Consider the following 7,898-nt stretch of genomic DNA (forward strand, 5'->3'; position numbering starts at 1 on the left):
TTTCCTAGCTCGAGACTTGACATCATTGGCCACTTTAATAAACGGAACACTAGTCACTTTAATAATACCACTTTAAGAATGCTTACATAAATCACATTACTCATCTCATATGTATATACCCTATATTGTATCCTTCACTAACTATTCTTTACTATCTATTGCATCTTAGCCGCTCTGTCACTGCTCATCCATATATTTTATACTTATATATTCTCATCCCATTCCTTTACTAGATTGTGTGTATTTGTTTTTGTTGTGGAATTTGTTAGATAATAGGTTTTGTTGTGGAATTGCTAGATATTACCCGTTAGATACTGATACACTGCCGTATCTAGAAGCATAAGCATTTCGCTACACTCACAATAACATCTGCTAACCATGTGTATGTGACCAATAAAATGTTATTTGATTTGATTGCAAGTGAATCCATGAGTTTACCATTCAAATAGTCAGGGTTAGAGGTTCCAAGCCCTTTCTGTTAATTGTTTTCTACAACACCTGGCTTGTTTCTTCACTTTGTTAATAGTCTATGTTATTGCAGAAATGGACTCATCTGCACAAATGCCCAGCTGTCCCGTCTTCAGTCATCTGTTCGTAAAATATTTCTCACATAAATGCCATTGGTAGATATTCCAGTAGTACACGATGCTCCTTAAAGTCTCAAAATGGTCCCTAGAACATATCAATTATTAAACAATAAGCACACAGTACAGCCGATGTTTAAGAAAATATATTCAACATTTTATTGAAAAACAGTCACGCTGTTGTAATAGACTTTTTCAATGCTGAGAAATTATTTTTTTTCCAAAAAGATTTAGACCTCTTGACTTTTTCCACATTTTGTTACATTCCGGCCTTATTCTAAAAGTCATTAAATAAAATACAAATCTTAGGAATCTACACATAATACCCCATAATGACAAAGCGAAAAAAGGTTTAGACATTTTTGCAAATTTATTGAAAATAAAAACAGAAATGCCTTTTTTACATAAGTATTCAGACCCTTTGCTATGAGACTTGAAATTGAGCTCAGGTGTATCCTGTTTCCATGGATCACGCTTAAGATGTTTCTACAACTTGGAGTCCACCCGTGGGCATGATTTGGAAAGGCACACACCTGTCTTCATAAGATCCCACAGTTGACAGTGCATGTCAGAGTAAAAACAAAACAATGATGTTGAAGGAATTGTTCATAGAGCTCCGAGACAGGATTGTGTCGAGGCACAGATCTGGGTAAGGGTACCAAAACAATTCTGCAGCATTGATGGTCCCCAGGGGGGAGAAGGGCTTGGTTAGCGAGGTGACAGACTGGTCACTGACAGAGTTCTAGAGTTCCTCTGCGGAGATGGGAGAACCTTCCAGAAGGACCACCATCTCTGCAGCACTCCACCAATCAGGCCTTTATGGGAGAGTGGTCAGACTGAAGCCACTTCTCAGTAAAAGGCACATGACAGCCAGCTTGGAGTTTGCCAAAAGGCACCTAAAGACTCTCAGACCATGAGAAACAAGATTCTCTGGTCTGATGAATCCAAGATAGAACTCTTTGGCTTGAATGCCAAGGACTGAGAGACTAGTCAGGATCTAGGCAAAGATGAATAGAGCAAAGTACAGAGAGATCCTTGATGAAAACCTGCTCCAGAGTGCTCAAGACCTTAGACTGGGATAAGGTTCAACTTCCAACAGGAGAATGACCCGAAGTACACAGCCAAGACAATGCAGGAGTGGCTTCGGGACAAGTCTCAATGTCCTTGAGTGGCCTAGCCAGAGCCCGGACGCTCCCCATCCAACCTGACAGAGCTTGAGAGGACCTGCAGAGAAGAATGAGAGAAGCTCCTCAAATACAGGTGTGCCAAGCTTGTAGCATCATACCCAAGAATACTAAATGTCTGAATGTCTGAATACTTTCCGAAGACACTAAGCGTTTCTTCACAGTGACTTTTCTACCAAAACTAAAGTGTGGATTGCAGTCACTCCTTAGAGCAGTCTAATCTCGGTTAACCCAGAAGTAAAAAACTTGCATAATTTAGCCAGCTGTGTGATTAAGTTCTGGGTCCATATGTGAAATGGGGAGTTCCACTAATTCACCACACAAGAAAAGTAGTCAAACTTTAACCACTGCCTATGGCCATTCCTTGTACTTCCAAATAATCAATGATGAGAAACGCAAACACCGGAACTACTGCTGCTCATTGTCCTACGCCATTGATCACATAATTAGATTCAGCTGTGAGGCGATCTTTCTTAAACGGATGGTCAGGGGGCCGAACATATTTACAAGTAATTTTTAGCCCAAACAGATATTATTTGATGGAAACATAATTTCAAACCTTGCTTAAATTTGTATACGATCACATATATTTCATGTTCAACAATAAAAACATATTATTGTTTTACTCAGAAAACTTTGGGGGTGGCAAATAAAATCCTTCCTAGGCATTCCGTCCTGTCTCAAGAGATTCTTCGGTTTACAAGTAGAATCTGTCCACAAGAGATTAAGAGCAGTCCATATACTGCTTAAGAGGTAATACAAAAATATCGGCCTACATAATTTTGCTGAACTATCACATCACTTTTTAATAGTTACTACCTTTAAAGGTCCAGTAGTGGTGCCGCCAATCAAAGTGATGTGTGAAAATGGTTTGCTGTTAAAAGACACCTAGATCTGTGAGGATTACCCCAGACACTCAGAGGACGGCTTCTCCCAAGATTTTTAAGACCAGGAAAAGGAACCACCCAGGTTCCCCAACAAGAGAGGGAGAGGATGCGAAAGAGGCCAACAGGGAGGGGGAGGAAGAAATCAAAACTATCCAACCACACGGAGCAGGACCAGAACAAGGCTGTGATTAACATTTCTGGGGAACCCCTTTCTGATGATTGTGTAAGGTTCTTGTCTAAAGGACTGTCACTTGCCCCTACATGTTCAACTATAGAATACAATACTATGATTGACCTATTTAGTTTCTACAGAAATCTACATCTGAAGGACTGGTACAAGCAAGACACCTCTTCAACTACAGACACCAGTGTTTCAGGTCTGGCAGTTTCTGTGCCCTCAAAATACACCTTTTAAGCCCATTGTCCAGAATGTCACACTAAATACATTTGCCAAGAAGGTGAATTTTGATGTGGAGAATCTGTTTAAGGGTAAAATTGACTCTAACCAAACACGACATAACTTTTTTAAGACAGAGAGGGATGCAGTTGAATTGTTGTTTAAAAATCGACAGATTTTGGTTAAAAAAGCAGACAAAGGAGACTACGGTAGTGTGGAGTAAAGATAAATATATGACAGAAGCCTACCCTAAATTAGACAATGATGAATTCTACCAACCTCTTACCTTCAAAGCTACAGAAGACCTAAAAACTGAATTGAAATGGATCCTCACAGGATCTAAGTTTGACGCCTATATCTCAGACAGTGGATTCTTATTATCTTCTTCCAAAAGTCCACAAGAATCTTGAGAACCCCCCCAGGCAGACCAGTTATTAGTGGTAATGAAAGTCTGACAGAACCCATCTCCAAATATATGTCATGTCCTGACCATAGAAAGCCTTTGTTTTCTATGGTAGAGTAGGTCAGGGCGTGACTGGGGGGTGTTCTAGTTTATTATTTCTGTGTGTATTCTATGTTTTCTATTTCTTTGTTGGCCGGGTATGGTTCCCAATCAGAGGCAGCTGTCTATCGTTGTCTCTGATTGGGGATCATACTTAGGCAGCCTTTCCCACCTGTTGTTTTTGGGATCTTGATTTTTGTATTGTTGCTTTGAGCCCCACAAGGCTGTACGTTTGTTTATTTCTTTTTATTGTTTTGTTGCTGGTTCACATTTAAATTAATATGATGAACCTAAACCACGCTGCGCCTTGGTCTACTCATTTTGACGAGCGTTACAATATATTCATTACTTTATTAAGCCTTTTCTGCCATCACTCCCAGCCTGTCTTCAAGATACTACAGATGTGTTGAACAAAATTAAGGTTTTTCACCACGTAGGTACAGATTCATTTCTTGAGTACTTGGCCGGAGACTGAGATCTCCCATACAATTCATTGTCTAAAGAGTGGACTAATAACATATGTCTTTCAGGACCGTATCTTTAAACATGTCAAAGGATGTGCCATAGGAGGTTGCTACAGCCTTTCCTATGCTGGTTTGTACTCAGGTAAATGGGAAAATGACTTCATTTTGAATCCTTCTAAAAACCAGTTCTTTGACCGGATTATATGGTGGGGACGCTATATTGAATGTTTGCCTGTTCTGGCTCAGAAGATGAACTTATTTCCTTCTACCAATACCTTAACAGCATTAACCCGTACATCAAATTAACTACGGAGTAAGGATACCATTCATTTTTTTTGTACCTTGACATCAGTAAAAATGACAAAGGTTGCTTGCACACATCAACCCTTAGGAATCCTACAGATGGGAATACCATTCTGAGGGCAGATGGCTTCCACCCCAAAAGGCTAAAAGAGAACATTCCATATGGCCAATTCCGTTACAGTGCTCAGGTCCTGAAAGATGCAGGTTTTAGGGCTGGATGACTTGACAAAGATGACTTTTAGTGACGGGCAGCACTTCGTGATGCACCAGAGTACTTTCTTAGAAAATAATAGCACTGAAGCAGAGACCATTAAAATTGTAATTAAAAATATTTGGGTCATCCAAAGGGATGCGCTACTACTCCAATTCTTCCCAGAGCCACCAGTCATCAAGATTTAAGAAATGTCTTTGACAAAATTTGGCAAGAACACAAACCCAGGGGCTCTTTTAAATGAACTCCAGCACAGAAAAAGTATTTTGTTGACACAGCTTCTAAAACAGATTATCAAGTCAAGCATTTCATGAACTGCAACAGCACCCATGTCCTCTACATACAGATTGGGATGTCCACAGTGCAAGTTGTTCTAAATTGGACGGACAACTAGACTCCTTCAAGGCATCTAGAGGAACACAAGTACGCCATTCGGGTAGGCATTGAAGACTGCCCCATGCAAGGCACTACAAGTCCTTACACCACGGCGACCCTGCCTCCCTACAAGCTATGGGTAATGATCATGTTCCGGCCTCAATTAGAAAAGGGGATTGTCTTAAACAGCCGAACCAAAGGGAACGTTTTGGGATTTACAAACTGCAGGCCACTAAGTATCCTGGTTTAAATTAAGATCTAGATTTCTCACCTTTCCTGTAGGGTCGTGAGAGGTCCCTTTGCTGTCATCTAGTGGACATATTGCTCTATTGCCCTCAGCTATGTTTAGACTGATGTGGTTCATGTTTGCTGTGATCTAGTGTACTATAAAATAGATGGCTCTAATTATTACCACTTTGCCCAGTCAAATTCAAGGTTAGAACTACTTTTCTAGGAGTTATGATGCTTCTAGTCTTGATTTGCCTATTGATAACTGTCTTTCATATTTCACATTTGAATGTGTATAATAGTTGTTGTCTAATGGATTCTGTAACCACTCCCTCTTCAATTCAGGGTTGATTGGAGAAAGCTGTTCGAAAGAGGACATTCTATTATATCTTTGTACTCTCTGACAAAGGCCATGCAGCCGAAACGCGTCAGGGTTTTTAAACTTTGTTACCATTGAACATGCCATACAAATAAAGGCATTTAATTCATTATATGAAGAGTGCCTTGGTCCTCCTTTCTTTTTGATAACTGAAGCATTTAAAGCTTATACATGTAACATTTCTACCTGCAAATTATATGTAACATTTATACCCCAATCAAATATCAGTGGTATATGAAAACCTGTCTAATCCGGTTAGCTGTTGTTTGTAGGCTACATCTCCCTGTTTTATGATTCGATTGCGTGTTTGACAACATTAGCAAAACATTCACATTACAACTCTTCCTCAAATCCTTGCAACAGTTGTTTCACAACAGTTTTTGTGAATGAAATGGTCTATATACAGTATTTCCTTTGACATCCTGTGTCGTGTGCTTGTTATTTTACCATTGATATGTTCTAGGCTATGTTGAGTTATTAGGAAGCACCAGACAATGCTGGAATGTCTACTAATGGCATATGCATATTTTTGTGAGAGATTACACTGGTCATTCAAAAGACAAAGTATTTATAGAGTATAAATAGCGCACACTTTATACCAGGCTCTGTAAAAAGACTGATCTAATGATTAGTAATAATTAAAGGATTAATAAACAATTTACTTATCCATTATAAATGCTTTATTTGTAAAGTGTCACCAAAATAACATTTTTGGTAAAGGTTATGACAGTTGTTTTATTTTCATGACAGTCTCATCTATAACCATCAGTTGACTATTGTATGTCAGCCTTGGACAAGTTTTCATTGGCCGAGTTTCACTGGACGAGTTTTCACTGGCCCGTTGGATTGGGCCGGTGGATAGAACACATGGATGAGACTGCTGGCTGATATTAAAGCTCAACAAGTTACAAGTGTTCGTCTGTCATCATATATGTGAGTGATTAAAGGCCCAATGCAGCAATTTGTATATCAATATAAAATAATTTCTGGATTACAGTAACCTTACAGTAATAGACAAAAAATGTGCAAAAATAGCCTTTTTAGCAAAAAAACTATTTCTCAAGCATGAATTTAGCTAGGACTGTCTGGGAATAGTCTGAGTGGGGAGGGGATCACTGAAAATGAACTCTTATTGGCAGAGGTTTGGAACTCACTTTATTGGTCTGTTAATAAATTTGCCACATGATGTCACGATGGAAAGCCAAAACACCCATCCATGCAAACCTGCTGATTAGAAGGTCCTTTGTAGATAGTTGCTTGTTGAAAATACAATCTGTAATGAATAATCAGGGAGAAAAAGGTGTAGATTCATGCACAGCACGCGGCAGGTGTTTATTTCACCTTCACAGAAGGCAGGAATCGTGATCACAAGCAGACAATGGTCATACACAGGTAGCCAAACAGGCAGGTGAATCAAAACTAGGACTGAAGGCTCTAACTGGTTTCTCACAAACAAGCTAGGAAAAAGCTTAAGAGTGTCAAAACGAACAATATCTCACAAAGACACAAACGGAATGAACCGAATTAAATAAGGAGCTGATGAGACCAGGTGAGTAGTAACTAACAAAAGTGGAATCAATGAACAAAAATGAAAGACATGGCTACGTTCAAGAACACAAAGAAACAAGGCTACGTCCAGGAACACAACAAAACAGAACACAAGGTTGACTAAGAAAATACATACAGAACCTTACACTGTCAGGAAATGACACTGATCAAAGTTGTTCACACTTGTACAGTGTTAGTTTCATCAGCTGTTGTAAAATATGATATAAAACACAGGAGAAAAACAGATTTTTGGCTGCACTGGGCCTTTAACAACCAGAGTTGGATCATGGTGAGGGTTAACCTTGGGTCACAAACAAAAACTCTCCCTTGCTCTCTCTCCTACACACCCCCTCTGTTTGACACTATTAGCTTACACACACATAAACTCAGCAAAAAAGACAAGTCCCTTTTTCAGGAACCTGTCTTTCAACCTCTCAGGGATATGTGGGACGGTAGCATCCCACCTCGCCAACAGCCAGTGAAATTGCAGGGCGCCAAATTCAAAACAACATAAATCCCACAATTAAAATTCCTCAAACATACAAGTATTTTACACCATTTTAAAGATACACCTGTTGTAAATCAAGCCACAGTGTCCGATTTCAAAAAGGCTTTACGACGAAAGCACAACAAATGATTATGTTAGGTCAGTACCTAGTCACAGTAAAACACAGCTATTTTTCCTGCCAAAGAGAGGAGTCACAAAAAGCAGAAATAGAGATAAAATGAATCACTAACCTTTGATGATCAGATGACACTCATAGGACTTCATGTTATACAATACATTTATGTTTTGTTCGATAAAGTTCATATTTATATCCAAAAATCTCAGTTTA

At 39.2% G+C, this 7,898-nt stretch overlaps 1 long non-coding RNA gene across 1 annotated transcript; it reads left to right on the forward strand.

The window, feature by feature from the left end:
• The first annotated feature begins 4,875 nt into the window (after positions 1-4,875).
• LOC123990329 lies at positions 4,876-5,626 on the forward strand. Its single transcript, XR_006830629.1, has 2 exons — positions 4,876-4,968; positions 5,481-5,626. It is a non-coding gene; the product is annotated as an uncharacterized LOC123990329 (long non-coding RNA).
• The last annotated feature ends 2,272 nt before the right edge of the window (positions 5,627-7,898 follow it).

The sequence above is a fragment of the Oncorhynchus gorbuscha genome, linkage group LG12, assembly GCF_021184085.1.
Source record: "Oncorhynchus gorbuscha isolate QuinsamMale2020 ecotype Even-year linkage group LG12, OgorEven_v1.0, whole genome shotgun sequence".
NCBI lineage: Eukaryota > Metazoa > Chordata > Actinopteri > Salmoniformes > Salmonidae > Oncorhynchus > Oncorhynchus gorbuscha.